We start from the raw sequence: 18,562 nt of genomic DNA on the forward strand, positions 1-18,562 counted from the left end.
AGAATAGAATAGAGTAGAACAGAACAGAATAGAATAGAATAGAATAGAATAGAATAGAATAGAATAGAATAGAATAGAACAGAACAGAACAGAATAGAATAGAATAGAACAGAACAGAACAGAATAGAACAGAACAGAATACAATAGAATAGAACACAATAGAATAGAATAGAATAAAATAGAATAGAATAGAATAGAATAGAACAGAACAGAACAGAATAGAATAGAATAGAACAGAACAGAACAGAATAGAACAGAACAGAATACAATAGAATAGAACACAATAGAATAGAATAGTATAGAACAGAATAGGATAGAATAGAACAGAACAGAATAGAGTAGAACAGAATTGAATAGAATAGAACAGAACAGAATAGAATAGAACAGAATAGAATAGAATAGAACAGAACAGAATAGAATAGAAGAGAACAGAACAGATTAGAATAGAACAGAATAGAATAGAATAGAACAGAACAGAACAGAATAGAATAGAATAGAATAGAATAGAATTGAATAAAACAGAACAGAATAGAATAGAATAGAATAGAACAGAATAGAATAGAATAGAACAGAATAGAATAGAACAGAACAAAACAGAATAGAATAGAATAGAATAGAATAGAATAGAATAGAATAGAATAGAATAGAATAGAATAGAATAGATTAGAACAGAATAGAACAGAACGGAATAGAATAGAATAGAACAGAACAGAACAGAATAGAATCGAAGAGAATAGAATAGAATAGAATAGAATAGAATAGAATAGAACAGAATAGAATAGAATAGAATAGAATAGAACAGAATAAAATAGAATAGAATAGAATACAACAGAATAGAACAGAATATAAGAGAATTGAACAGAATAGAATGGAATATAATAGAACAGAATAGAATGTAACGGAATAGAATACAATAGAATAGAATAGAACAGAACAGAACTGAATAGAATAGAATAGAATAGAGTAGAACAGAATAGAATAGAATAGAATAGAATAGTATAGAATAGAACAGAACAGAACAGAATAGAATAGAATAGAACAGAACAGAACAGAATAGAACAGAACAGAATACAATAGAATAGAACAGAACAGAATAGAATAGAATAGAACAGAACAGAATAGAATAGAACAGAATAGAATAGAATAGAACAGAACAGAACAGAATAGAATAGAATAGAATAGAATAGTATTGAATAAAACAGAACAGAATAGAATAGAATAGAATAGAACAGAACAGAATAGAATAGAACAGAACAGAACAGAATAGAACAGAACAGAATAGAATAGAATAGAATAGAATAGAATAGAATAGAATAGAATAGAATAGAACAGAATAGAATAGAATAGAATAGAACAGAATAAAATAGAATAGAATAGAATACAACAGAATAGAACAGAATAGAAGAGAATAGAACAGAATAGAATGGAATATAATAGAACAGAATAGAATGTAACGGAATAGAATAGAATGGAATATAATAGAACAGAACAGAACAGAATAGAATAGAATAGAATAGAGTAGAACAGAATAGAATAGAATAGAATAGAATAGAACAGAACAGAACAGAACAGAATAGAATAGAATAGAACAGAACAGAACAGAATAGAACAGAACAGAATACAATAGAATAGAACACAATAGAATAGAATAGAATAGAATAGTATAGAATAGAATAGAATAGAATAGAATAGAATAGAATAGAATAGAACAGAACAGAATAGAATAGAATAGAACAGAACCGAATAGAACAGATTAGAACAGAATAGAACAGAACGGAATAGAATAGAATAGAACAGAACAGAACAGAATAGAATCGAAGAGAATAGAATAGAATAGAACAGAATAGAATAGAATAGAATAGAATAGAATAGAATAGAACAGAACAGAATAAAATAGAATAGAATAGAATAGAACAGAAGAGAATAGAATAGAATAGAATACAACAGAATAGAATAGAATAGAAGAGAATAGAACAGAATAGAATGGAATAGAATAGAACAGAATAGAATGTAACGGAATAGAATACAATAGAATAGAATAGAACAGAACAGAACAGAATAGAACAGAACAGAATACAATAGAATAGAACACAATACAATAGAATAGAATAGAATAGTATAGAACAGAATAGAATAGAATAGAATAGAATAGAATAGAATAGAATAGAATAGAACAGAACAGAATAGAATAGAATAGAACAGAACCGAATAGAATAGTTTAGAACAGAATAGAATAGAATAGTACAGAACAAAACAGAATAGAATAGAATAGAATAGAATAGAATAGAATAGAATAGAATAAAACAGAACAGAATAGAATAGAATAGAATAGAACAGAATAGAATAGAATAGAACAGAATAGAATAGAACAGAACAAAACAGAATAGAATAGAATAGAATAGAATAGAATAGAATAGAATAGAATAGATTAGAACAGAATAGAACAGAACGGAATAGAATAGAATAGAACAGAAGAGAACAGAATAGAATCGAAGAGAATAGAATAGAATAGAATAGAATAGAATAGAATAGAATAGAATAGAACAGAATAGAATAGAATAGAATAGAATAGAACAGAATAAAATAGAATAGAATAGAATACAACAGAATAGAACAGAATATAAGAGAATTGAACAGAATAGAATGGAATATAATAGAACAGAATAGAATGTAACGGAATAGAATACAATAGAATAGAATAGAACAGAACAGAACTGAATAGAATAGAATAGAATAGAGTAGAACAGAATAGAATAGAATAGAATAGAATAGAATAGAATAGAACAGAACAGAACAGAATAGAATAGAATAAAACAGAACAGAACAGAATAGAACAGAACAGAATACAATAGAATAGAACAGAACAGAATAGAATAGAATAGAACAGAACAGAATAGAATAGAACAGAATAGTATAGAATAGAACAGAACAGAACAGAATAGAATAGAATAGAATAGAATAGTATTGAATAAAACAGAACAGAATAGAATAGAATAGAATAGAACAGAATAGAATAGAATAGAACAGAATAGAATAGAACAGAACAAAACAGAATAGAATAGAATAGAATAGAATAGAATAGAATAGAATAGAATAGAATAGATTAGAACAGAATAGAACAGAACGGAATAGAATAGAATAGAACAGAACAGAACAGAATAGAATAGAACAGAATTGAATAGAATAGAACAGAGCAGAATAGAATAGAACAGAATATAATAGAATAGAACAGAACAGAATAGAATAGAATAGAACAGAACAGAATAGAATAGAACAGAATAGAATAGAATAGAACAGAACAGAATAGAATAGAATAGAATAGAATAGAATAGAATAGAATAGAATAAAACAGAACAGAATAGAATAGAATAGAATAGAACAGAATAGAATAGAATAGAACAGAATAGAATACAACAGAACAAAACAGAATAGAATAGAATAGAATAGAATAGAATAGAATAGATTAGAACAGAATAGAAGAGAACGGAATAGAATAGAATAGAACAGAACAGAACAGAATAGAATCGAAGAGAATAGAATAGAATAGAATAGAATAGAGTAGAATAGAATAGAATAGAACAGAATAGAATAGAATAGAATAGAACAGAATAAAATAGAATAGAATAGAATACAACAGAATAGAACAGAATAGAATAGAGTAGAACAGAATAGAATAGAATAGAATAGAATAGAATAGAATAGAATAGAACAGAACAGAACAGAATAGAATAGAATAGAACAGAACAGAACAGAATAGAATAGAACAGAACAGAATACAATAGAATAGAACACAATAGAATAGAATAGAATAGAATAGAATAGAATAGAATAGAATAGAATAGAATAGAACAGAACAGAACAGAATAGAATAGAATAGAACAGAACAGAACAGAATAGAACAGAACAGAATACAATAGAATAGAACACAATAGAATAGAATAGTATAGAACAGAATAGGATAGAATAGAACAGAACAGAATAGAGTAGAACAGAATTGAATAGAATAGAACAGAACAGAATAGAATAGAACAGAATAGAATAGAATAGAACAGAACAGAATAGAATAGAATAGAACAGAACAGAATAGAATAGAACAGAATAGAATAGAATAGAACAGAACAGAACAGAATAGAATAGAATAGAACAGAATAGAATAGAATAGAACAGAATAGAATAGATCAGAACAAAACAGAATAGAATAGAATAGAATAGAATAGAATAGAATTGAATAGATTAGAACAGAATAGAACAGAACGGAATAGAATAGAATAGAACAGAACAGAACAGAATAGAATCGAAGATAATAGAAAAGAATAGAATAGAATAGAATAGAACAGAATAGAATAGAATAGAATAGAACAGAATAAAATAGAATAGAATAGAATACAACAGAATAGAACAGAATAGAATAGAGTAGAACAGAATAGAATAGAATAGAATAGAATAGAATAGAACAGAACAGAACAGAATAGAATAGAATAGAACAGAACAGAACAGAATAGAACAGAACAGAATACAATAGAATAGAACACAATAGAATAGAATAGAATAGAATAGAATAGAATAGAATAGAATAGAATAGAACAGAACAGAACAGAATAGAATAGAATAGAACAGAACAGAACAGAATAGAACAGAACAGAATACAATAGAATAGAACACAATAGAATAGAATAGTATAGAACAGAATAGGATAGAATAGAACAGAACAGAATAGAGTAGAACAGAATTGAATAGAATAGAACAGAACAGAATAGAATAGAACAGAATAGAATAGAATAGAACAGAACAGAATAGAATAGAATAGAACAGAACAGAATAGAATAGAATAGAATAGAATAGAATAGAACAGAACAGAACAGAATAGAATAGAATAGAATAGAATAGAATAGAATAAAACAGAAGAGAATAGAATAGAATAGAACAGAATAGAATAGAATAGAACAGAATAGAATAGAACAGAACAAAACAGAATAGAATAGAATAGAATAGAATAGAATAGAATAGAATAGAATAGAATAGAATAGAATAGAATAGAATAGATTAGAACAGAATAGAACAGAACGGAATAGAATAGAATAGAACAGAACAGAACAGAATAGTATCGAAGAGAATAGAATAGAATAGAGTAGAACAGAATTGAATAGAATAGAACAGAATAGAATAGAATAGAATAGAACAGAATTAAATAGAATAGAATAGAATACAACAGAATAGAACAGAATAGAATAGAGTAGAACAGAACAGAATAGAATAGAATAGAATAGAATAGAATAGAATAGAATAGAATAGAATAGAACAGAACAGAACAGAATAGAATAGAATAGAACAGAACAGAACAGAATAGAACAGAACAGAATACAATAGAATAGAACACAATAGAATAGAATAGAATAAAATAGAATAGAATAGAATAGAATAGAACAGAACAGAACAGAATAGAATAGAATAGAACAGAACAGAACAGAATAGAACAGAACAGAATACAATAGAATAGAACACAATAGAATAGAATAGTATAGAACAGAATAGGATAGAATAGAACAGAACAGAATAGAGTAGAACAGAATTGAATAGAATAGAACAGAACAGAATAGAATAGAACAGAATAGAATAGAATAGAACAGAACAGAATAGAATAGAAGAGAACAGAACAGATTAGAATAGAACAGAATAGAATAGAATAGAACAGAACAGAACAGAATAGAATAGAATAGAATAGAATAGAATTGAATAAAACAGAACAGAATAGAATAGAATAGAATAGAACAGAATAGAATAGAATAGAACAGAATAGAATAGAACAGAACAAAACAGAATAGAATAGAATAGAATAGAATAGAATAGAATAGAATAGAATAGAATAGAATAGAATAGAATAGATTAGAACAGAATAGAACAGAACGGAATAGAATAGAATAGAACAGAACAGAACAGAATAGAATCGAAGAGAATAGAATAGAATAGAATAGAATAGAATAGAATAGAACAGAATAGAATAGAATAGAATAGAACAGAATAAAATAGAATAGAATAGAATACAACAGAATAGAACAGAATATAAGAGAATTGAACAGAATAGAATGGAATATAATAGAACAGAATAGAATGTAACGGAATAGAATACAATAGAATAGAATAGAACAGAACAGAACTGAATAGAATAGAATAGAATAGAGTAGAACAGAATAGAATAGAATAGAATAGAATAGTATAGAATAGAACAGAACAGAACAGAATAGAATAGAATAGAACAGAACAGAACAGAATAGAACAGAACAGAATACAATAGAATAGAACAGAACAGAATAGAATAGAATAGAACAGAACAGAATAGAATAGAACAGAATAGAATAGAATAGAACAGAACAGAACAGAATAGAATAGAATAGAATAGAATAGTATTGAATAAAACAGAACAGAATAGAATAGAATAGAATAGAACAGAACAGAATAGAATAGAACAGAACAGAACAGAATAGAACAGAACAGAATAGAATAGAATAGAATAGAATAGAATAGAATAGAATAGAATAGAATAGAACAGAATAGAATAGAATAGAATAGAACAGAATAAAATAGAATAGAATAGAATACAACAGAATAGAACAGAATAGAAGAGAATAGAACAGAATAGAATGGAATATAATAGAACAGAATAGAATGTAACGGAATAGAATAGAATGGAATATAATAGAACAGAACAGAACAGAATAGAATAGAATAGAATAGAGTAGAACAGAATAGAATAGAATAGAATAGAATAGAACAGAACAGAACAGAACAGAATAGAATAGAATAGAACAGAACAGAACAGAATAGAACAGAACAGAATACAATAGAATAGAACACAATAGAATAGAATAGAATAGAATAGTATAGAATAGAATAGAATAGAATAGAATAGAATAGAATAGAATAGAACAGAACAGAATAGAATAGAATAGAACAGAACCGAATAGAACAGATTAGAACAGAATAGAACAGAACGGAATAGAATAGAATAGAACAGAACAGAACAGAATAGAATCGAAGAGAATAGAATAGAATAGAACAGAATAGAATAGAATAGAATAGAATAGAATAGAATAGAACAGAACAGAATAAAATAGAATAGAATAGAATAGAACAGAAGAGAATAGAATAGAATAGAATACAACAGAATAGAATAGAATAGAAGAGAATAGAACAGAATAGAATGGAATAGAATAGAACAGAATAGAATGTAACGGAATAGAATACAATAGAATAGAATAGAACAGAACAGAACAGAATAGAACAGAACAGAATACAATAGAATAGAACACAATACAATAGAATAGAATAGAATAGTATAGAACAGAATAGAATAGAATAGAATAGAATAGAATAGAATAGAATAGAATAGAACAGAACAGAATAGAATAGAATAGAACAGAACCGAATAGAATAGTTTAGAACAGAATAGAATAGAATAGTACAGAACAAAACAGAATAGAATAGAATAGAATAGAATAGAATAGAATAGAATAGAATAAAACAGAACAGAATAGAATAGAATAGAATAGAACAGAATAGAATAGAATAGAACAGAATAGAATAGAACAGAACAAAACAGAATAGAATAGAATAGAATAGAATAGAATAGAATAGAATAGAATAGATTAGAACAGAATAGAACAGAACGGAATAGAATAGAATAGAACAGAAGAGAACAGAATAGAATCGAAGAGAATAGAATAGAATAGAATAGAATAGAATAGAATAGAATAGAATAGAACAGAATAGAATAGAATAGAATAGAATAGAACAGAATAAAATAGAATAGAATAGAATACAACAGAATAGAACAGAATATAAGAGAATTGAACAGAATAGAATGGAATATAATAGAACAGAATAGAATGTAACGGAATAGAATACAATAGAATAGAATAGAACAGAACAGAACTGAATAGAATAGAATAGAATAGAGTAGAACAGAATAGAATAGAATAGAATAGAATAGAATAGAATAGAACAGAACAGAACAGAATAGAATAGAATAAAACAGAACAGAACAGAATAGAACAGAACAGAATACAATAGAATAGAACAGAACAGAATAGAATAGAATAGAACAGAACAGAATAGAATAGAACAGAATAGAATAGAATAGAACAGAACAGAACAGAATAGAATAGAATAGAATAGAATAGTATTGAATAAAACAGAACAGAATAGAATAGAATAGAATAGAACAGAATAGAATAGAATAGAACAGAATAGAATAGAACAGAACAAAACAGAATAGAATAGAATAGAATAGAATAGAATAGAATAGAATAGAATAGAATAGAATAGAATAGAATAGATTAGAACAGAATAGAACAGAACGGAATAGAATAGAATAGAACAGAACAGAACAGAATAGAATAGAACAGAACAGAACAGAATAGAACAGAACAGAATAGAATAGAATAGAATAGAATAGAATAGAATAGAACAGAATAGAATAGAATAGAATAGAACAGAATAAAATAGAATAGAATAGAATACAACAGAATAGAACAGAATAGAAGAGAATAGAACAGAATAGAATGGAATATAATAGAACAGAATAGAATGTAACGGAATAGAATAGAATGGAATATAATAGAACAGAACAGAACAGAATAGAATAGAATAGAATAGAGTAGAACAGAATAGAATAGAATAGAATAGAATAGAATAGAATAGAATAGAATAGAACAGAACAGAACAGAATAGAATAGAATAGAACAGAACAGAACAGAATAGAACAGAACAGAATACAATAGAATAGAACAGAACAGAATAGAATAGAATAGAACAGAACAGAATAGAATAGAACAGAATAGAATAGAATAGAACAGAACAGAACAGAATAGAATAGAATAGAATAGAATAGTATTGAATAAAACAGAACAGAATAGAATAGAATAGAATAGAACAGAATAGAATAGAATAGAACAGAATAGAATAGAACAGAACAAAACAGAATAGAATAGAATAGAATAGAATAGAATAGAATAGAATAGAATAGAATAGAATAGAATAGAATAGATTAGAACAGAATAGAACAGAACGGAATAGAATAGAATAGAACAGAACAGAACAGAATAGAATAGAACAGAACAGAACAGAATAGAACAGAACAGAATAGAATAGAATAGAATAGAATAGAATACAATAGAATAGAATAGAACAGAATAGAATAGAATAGAATAGAACAGAATAAAATAGAATAGAATAGAGTACAACAGAATAGAACAGAATAGAAGAGAATAGAACAGAATAGAATGGAATATAATAGAACAGAATAGAATGTAACGGAATAGAATAGAATGGAATATAATAGAACAGAACAGAACAGAATAGAATAGAATAGAATAGAGTAGAACAGAATAGAATAGAATAGAATAGAATAGAACAGAACAGAACAGAATAGAATAGAATAGAACAGAACAGAACAGAATAAAACAGAACAGAATACAATAGAATAGAACACAATAGAATAGAATAGAATAGAATAGTATAGAACAGAATAGAATAGAATAGAATAGAATAGAATAGAATAGAACAGAACAGAATAGAATAGAATAGAACAGAACCGAATAGAACAGATTAGAACAGAATAGAACAGAACGGAATAGAATAGAATAGAACAGAACAGAACAGAATAGAATCGAAGAGAATAGAATAGAATAGAACAGAACAGAATAGAATAGAATAGAATAGAATAGAATAGAATAGAATAGAATAGAACAGAACAGAATAGAATAGAATAGAATAGAATAGAACAGAAGAGAATAGAATAGAATAGAATACAACAGAATAGAATAGAATAGAAGAGAATAGAACAGAATAGAATGGAATAGAATAGAACAGAATAGAATGTAACGGAATAGAATACAATAGAATAGAATAGAACAGAACAGAACAGAATAGAACAGAACAGAATACAATAGAATAGAACACAATAGAATAGAATAGAATAAAACAGAACAGAATAGAATAGAATAGAATAGAACAGAATAGAATAGAATAGAACAGAATAGAATACAACAGAACAAAACAGAATAGAATAGAATAGAATAGAATAGAATAGATTAGAACAGAATAGAAGAGAACGGAATAGAATAGAATAGAACAGAACAGAACAGAATAGAATCGAAGAGAATAGAATAGAATAGAATAGAATAGAGTAGAATAGAATAGAATAGAACAGAATAGAATAGAATAGAATAGAACAGAATAAAATAGAATAGAATAGAATACAACAGAATAGAACAGAATAGAATAGAGTAGAACAGAATAGAATAGAATAGAATAGAATAGAATAGAATAGAACAGAAGAGAACAGAATAGAATAGAATAGAACAGTACAGAACAGAATAGAACAGAACAGAATACAAAAGAATAGAACACAATAGAATAGAATAGAATAGAAAGAATAGAATAGAATAGAATAGAATAGAACAGAACAGAACAGAATAGAATAGAATAGAACAGAACAGAACAGAATAGAACAGAACAGAATACAATAGAATAGAACACAATAGAATAGAATAGTATAGAACAGAATAGGATATAATAGAACAGAACAGAATAGAGTAGAACAGAATTGAATAGAATAGAACAGAACAGAATAGAATAGAACAGAATAGAATAGAATAGAACAGAACAGAATAGAATAGAACAGAATAGAATAGAATAGAACAGAACAGAACAGAATAGAATAGAATAGAACAGAATAGAATAGAATAGAACAGAATTGAATAGATCAGAACAAAACAGAATAGAATAGAATAGAATAGAATAGAATAGAATTGAATAGATTAGAACAGAATAGAACAGAACGGAATAGAATAGAATAGAACAGAACAGAACAGAATAGAATCGAAGATAATAGAAAAGAAGAGAATACAATAGAATAGAACAGAATAGAATAGAATAGAATAGAACAGAATAAAATAGAATAGAATAGAATACAACAGAATAGAACAGAATAGAATAGAGTAGAACAGAATAGAATAGAATAGAATAGAATAGAATAGAATAGAACAGAACAGAACAGAATAGAATAGAATAGAACAGAACAGAACAGAATAGAACAGAACAGAATACAATAGAATAGAACACAATAGAATAGAATAGAATAGAATAGAATAGAATAGAATAGAATAGAACAGAACAGAATAGAATAGAATAGAACAGAACAGAACAGAATAGAACAGAACAGAATACAATAGAATAGAACACAATAGAATAGAATAGTATAGAACAGAATAGGATAGAATAGAACAGAACAGAATAGAGTAGAACAGAATTGAATAGAATAGAACAGAACAGAATAGAATAGAACAGAATAGAATAGAATAGAACAGAACAGAATAGAATAGAATAGAACAGAACAGAATAGAATAGAATAGAATAGAATAGAATAGAACAGAACAGAACAGAATAGAATAGAATAGAATAGAATAGAATAGAATAAAACAGAAGAGAATAGAATAGAATAGAACAGAATAGAATAGAATAGAACAGAATAGAATAGAACAGAACAAAACAGAATAGAATAGAATAGAATAGAATAGAATAGAATAGAATAGAATAGAATAGATTAGAACAGAATAGAACAGAACGGAATAGAATAGAATAGAACAGAACAGAACAGAATAGTATCGAAGAGAATAGAATAGAATAGAGTAGAACAGAATTGAATAGAATAGAACAGAATAGAATAGAATAGAATAGAACAGAATTAAATAGAATAGAAGAGAATACAACAGAATAGAACAGAATAGAATAGAGTAGAACAGAATAGAATAGAATAGAGTAGAATAGAATAGAATAGAATAGAATAGAACAGAACAGAACAGAATAGAATAGGATAGAACAGACAGAACAGAATAGAACAGAACAGAATACAATAGAATAGAACACAATAGAATAGAATAGTATAGAACAGAATAGGATAGAATAGAACAGAACAGAATAGAGTAGAACAGAATTGAATAGAATAGAACAGAACAGAATAGAATAGAACAGAATAGAATAGAATAGAACAGAACAGAATAGAATAGAATAGAACAGAACAGAATAGAATAGAATAGAATAGAATAGAATAGAACAGAACAGAACAGAATAGAATAGAATAGAATAGAATAGAATAGAAAAAAAAAGAAGAGAATAGAATAGAATAGAACAGAATAGAATAGAATAGAACAGAATAGAATAGAACAGAACAAAACAGAATAGAATAGAATAGAATAGAATAGAATAGAATAGAATAGAATAGAATAGAATAGAATAGAATAGAATAGAATAGATTAGAACAGAATAGAACAGAACGGAATAGAATAGAATAGAACAGAACAGAACAGAATAGTATCGAAGAGAATAGAATAGAATAGAGTAGAACAGAATTGAATAAAATAGAACAGAATAGAATAGAATAGAATAGAACAGAATTAAATAGAATAGAAGAGAATACAACAGAATAGAACAGAATAGAATAGAGTAGAACAGAATAGAATAGAATAGAATAGAATAGAATAGAATAGAATAGAATAGAATAGAATAGAATAGAATAGAATAGAACAGAACAGAATAGAATAGAATAGAACAGAACAGAACAGAATAGAACAGAACAGAATACAATAGAATAGAACACAATAGAATAGAATAGAATAAAATAGAATAGAATAGAATAGAATAGAACAGAACAGAACAGAATAGAATAGAATAGAACAGAACAGAACAGAATAGAACAGAACAGAATACAATAGAATAGAACACAATAGAATAGAATAGTATAGAACAGAATAGGATAGAATAGAACAGAACAGAATAGAGTAGAACAGAATTGAATAGAATAGAACAGAACAGAATAGAATAGAACAGAATAGAATAGAATAGAACAGAACAGAATAGAATAGAAGAGAACAGAACAGAATAGAATAGAACAGAATAGAATAGAATAGAACAGAACAGAACAGAATAGAATAGAATAGAATAGAATAGAATTGAATAAAACAGAACAGAATAGAATAGAATAGAATAGAACAGAATAGAATAGAATAGAACAGAATAGAATAGAACAGAACAAAACAGAATAGAATAGAATAGAATAGAATAGAATAGAATAGAATAGAATAGAATAGAATAGAATAGATTAGAACAGAATAGAACAGAACGGAATAGAATAGAATAGAACAGAACAGAACAGAATAGAATCGAAGAGAATAGAATAGAATAGAATAGAATAGAATAGAATAGAATAGAATAGAATAGAATAGAATAGAACAGAATAGAATAGAATAGAATAGAACAGAATAAAATAGAATAGAATAGAATACAACAGAATAGAACAGAATATAAGAGAATTGAACAGAATAGAATGGAATATAATAGAACAGAATAGAATGTAACGGAAGAGAATACAATAGAATAGAATAGAACAGAACAGAACTGAATAGAATAGAATAGAATAGAGTAGAACAGAATAGAATAGAATAGAATAGAATAGAATAGAATAGAATAGAATAGAACAGAACAGAACAGAATAGAATAGAATAGAACAGAACAGAACAGAATAGAACAGAACAGAATACAATAGAATAGAACAGAACAGAATAGAATAGAATAGAACAGAACAGAATAGAATAGAACAGAATAGAATAGAATAGAACAGAACAGAACAGAATAGAATAGAATAGAATAGAATAGTATTGAATATAACAGAACAGAATAGAATAGAATAGAATAGAACAGAATAGAATAGAATAGAACAGAATAGAATAGAACAGAACAAAACAGAATAGAATAGAATAGAATAGAATAGAATAGAATAGAATAGAATAGAATAGAATAGAATAGAATAGATTAGAACAGAATAGAACAGAACGGAATAGAATAGAATAGAACAGAACAGAACAGAATAGAATAGAACAGAACAGAACAGAATAGAACAGAACAGAATAGAATAGAATAGAATAGAATAGAATAGAATAGAATAGAATAGAATAGAATAGAACAGAATAGAATAGAATAGAATAGAACAGAATAAAATAGAATAGAATAGAATACAACAGAATAGAACAGAATAGAAGAGAATAGAACAGAATAGAATGGAATATAATAGAACAGAATAGAATGTAACGGAATAGAATAGAATGGAATATAATAGAACAGAACAGAACAGAATAGAATAGAATAGAATAGAGTAGAACAGAATAGAATAGAATAGAATAGAATAGAACAGAACAGAACAGAATAGAATAGAATAGAACAGAACAGAACAGAATAGAACAGAACAGAATACAATAGAATAGAACACAATAGAATAGAATAGAATAGAATAGTATAGAACAGAATAGAATAGAATAGAATAGAATAGAATAGAATAGAATAGAACAGAACAGAATAGAATAGAATAGAACAGAACCGAATAGAACAGATTAGAACAGAATAGAACAGAACGGAATAGAATAGAATAGAACAGAACAGAACAGAATAGAATCGAAGAGAATAGAATAGAATAGAACAGAATAGAATAGAATAGAATAGAATAGAATAGAATAGAATAGAATAGAATAGAATAGAACAGAACAGAATAGAATAGAATAGAATAGAATAGAACAGAAGAGAATAGAATAGAATAGAATACAACAGAATAGAATAGAATAGAAGAGAATAGAACAGAATAGAATGGAATAGAATAGAACAGAATAGAATGTAACGGAATAGAATACAATAGAATAGAATAGAACAGAACAGAACAGAATAGAACAGAACAGAATACAATAGAATAGAACACAATAGAATAGAATAGAATAGAATAGTATAGAACAGAATAGAATAGAATAGAATAGAATAGAATAGAATAGAATAGAACAGAACAGAATAGAATAGAATAGAACAGAACCGAATAGAATAGTTTAGAACAGAATAGAATAGAATAGTACAGAACAAAACAGAATAGAATAGAATAGAATAGAATAGAATAGAATAGAATAGAATAGAATAGAATAAAACAGAACAGAATAGAATAGAATAGAATAGAACAGAATAGAATAGAATAGAACAGAATAGAATAGAACAGAACAAAACAGAATAGAATAGAATAGAATAGAATAGAATAGAATAGAATAGAATAGAATAGAATAGAATAGATTAGAACAGAATAGAACAGAACGGAATAGAATAGAATAGAACAGAACAGAACAGAATGAATCGAAGAGAATAGAATAGAATAGAATAGAATAGAATAGAATAGAATAGAATAGAACAGAATAGAATAGAATAGAATAGAATAGAACAGAATAAAATAGAATAGAATAGAATACAACAGAATAGAACAGAATATAAGAGAATTGAACAGAATAGAATGGAATATAATAGAACAGAATAGAATGTAACGGAATAGAATACAATAGAATAGAATAGAACAGAACAGAACTGAATAGAATAGAATAGAATAGAGTAGAACAGAATAGAATAGAATAGAATAGAATAGAATAGAATAGAATAGAATAGAACAGAACAGAACAGAATAGAATAGAATAAAACAGAACAGAACAGAATAGAACAGAACAGAATACAATAGAATAGAACAGAACAGAATAGAATAGAATAGAACAGAACAGAATAGAATAGAACAGAATAGAATAGAATAGAACAGAACAGAACAGAATAGAATAGAATAGAATAGAATAGTATTGAATAAAACAGAACAGAATAGAATAGAATAGAATAGAACAGAATAGAATAGAATAGAACAGAATAGAATAGAACAGAACAAAACAGAATAGAATAGAATAGAATAGAATAGAATAGAATAGAATAGAATAGAATAGAATAGAATAGATTAGAACAGAATAGAACAGAACGGAATAGAATAGAATAGAACAGAACAGAACAGAATAGAATAGAACAGAACAGAACAGAATAGAACAGAACAGAATAGAATAGAATAGAATAGAATAGAATAGAATAGAATAGAGCAGAATAGAATAGAATAGAATAGAACAGAATAAAATAGAATAGAATAGAATACAACAGAATAGAACAGAATAGAAGAGAATAGAACAGAATAGAATGGAATATAATAGAACAGAATAGAATGTAACGGAATAGAATAGAATGGAATATAATAGAACAGAACAGAACAGAATAGAATAGAATAGAATAGAGTAGAACAGAATAGAATAGAATAGAATAGAATAGAATAGAATAGAATAGAATAGAACAGAACAGAACAGAATAGAATAGAATAGAACAGAACAGAACAGAATAGAACAGAACAGAATACAATAGAATAGAACAGAACAGAATAGAATAGAATAGAACAGAACAGAATAGAATAGAACAGAATAGAATAGAATAGAACAGAACAGAACAGAATAGAATAGAATAGAATAGAATAGTATTGAATAAAACAGAACAGAATAGAATAGAATAGAATAGAACAGAATAGAATAGAATAGAACAGAATAGAATAGAACAGAACAAAACAGAATAGAATAGAATAGAGTAGAATAGAATAGAATAGAATAGAATAGAATAGAATAGATTAGAACAGAATAGAACAGAACGGAATAGAATAGAATAGAACAGAACAGAACAGAATAGAATAGAACAGAACAGAACAGAATAGAACAGAACAGAATAGAATAGAATAGAATAGAATAGAATAGAATAGAATAGAACAGAATAGAATAGAATAGAATAGAACAGAATAAAATAGAATAGAATAGAATACAACAGAATAGAACAGAATAGAAGAGAATAGAACAGAATAGAATGGAATATAATAGAACAGAATAGAATGTAACGGAATAGAATAGAATGGAATATAATAGAACAGAACAGAACAGAATAGAATAGAATAGAATAGAGTAGAACAGAATAGAATAGAATAGAATAGAATAGAACAGAACAGAACAGAATAGAATAGAATAGAACAGAACAGAACAGAATAGAACAGAACAGAATACAATAGAATAGAACACAATAGAATAGAATAGAATAGAATAGTATAGAACAGAATAGAATAGAATAGAATAGAATAGAATAGAATAGAATAGAATAGAATAGAACAGAATAGAATAGAATAGAATAGAATAGAATAGAATAGAATAGAACAGAACAGAATAGAATAGAATAGAACAGAACCGAATAGAACAGATTAGAACAGAATAGAACAGAACGGAATAGAATAGAATAGAACAGAACAGAACAGAATAGAATCGAAGAGAATAGAATAGAATAGAACAGAATAGAATAGAATAGAATAGAATAGAATAGAATAGAACAGAACAGAATAGAATAGAATAGAATAGAATAGAACAGAAGAGAATAGAATAGAATAGAATACAACAGAATAGAATAGAATAGAAGAGAATAGAACAGAATAGAATGGAATAGAATAGAACAGAATAGAATGTAACGGAATAGAATACAATAGAATAGAATAGAACAGAACAGAACAGAATAGAACAGAACAGAATACAATAGAATAGAACACAATAGAATAGAATAGAATAGAATAGTATAGAACAGAATAGAATAGAATAGAATAGAATAGAATAGAATAGAACAGAACAGAATAGAATAGAATAGAACAGAACCGAATAGAATAGTTTAGAACAGAATAGAATAGAATAGTACAGAACAAAACAGAATAGAATAGAGTAGAATAGAATAGAATAGAATAGAATAGAATAGAATAAAACAGAACAGAATAGAATAGAATAGAATAGAACAGAATAGAATAGAATAGAACAGAATAGAATAGAACAGAACAAAACAGAATAGAATAGAATAGAATAGAATAGAATAGAATAGAATAGAATAGAATAGAATAGAATAGATTAGAACAGAATAGAACAGAACGGAATAGAATAGAATAGAACAGAACAGAACAGAATAGAATCGAAGAGAATAGAATAGAATAGAATAGAATAGAATAGAATAGAATAGAACAGAATAGAATAGAATAGAATAGAACAGAATAAAATAGAATAGAATAGAATACAACAGAATAGAACAGAATATAAGAGAATTGAACAGAATAGAATGGAATATAATAGAACAGAATAGAATGTAAAGGAATAGAATACAATAGAATAGAATAGAACAGAACAGAACTGAATAGAATAGAATAGAATAGAGTAGAACAGAATAGAATAGAATAGAATAGAATAGAATAGAATAGAATAGAATAGAATAGAACAGAACAGAACAGAATAGAATAGAATAGAACAGAACAGAACAGAAGAGAACAGAACAGAATACAATAGAATAGAACAGAACAGAATAGAATAGAATAGAACAGAACAGAATAGAATAGAACAGAATAGAATAGAATAGAACAGAACAGAACAGAATAGAATAGAATAGAATAGAATAGTATTGAATAAAACAGAACAGAATAGAATAGAATAGAATAGAACAGAATAGAATAGAATAGAACAGAATATAATAGAACAGAACAAAACAGAATAGAATAGAATAGAATAGAATAGAATAGAATAGAATAGAATAGAATAGAATAGAATAGAATAGAATAGAATAGAAT

This window comes from Sus scrofa, chromosome 13 (assembly GCF_054392235.1).
Source record: "Sus scrofa isolate SSC_HxYL_T2T_F1_AM1 chromosome 13, Sscrofa_HxYL_maternal_Yorkshire_Landrace_v2.0, whole genome shotgun sequence".
NCBI lineage: Eukaryota > Metazoa > Chordata > Mammalia > Artiodactyla > Suidae > Sus > Sus scrofa.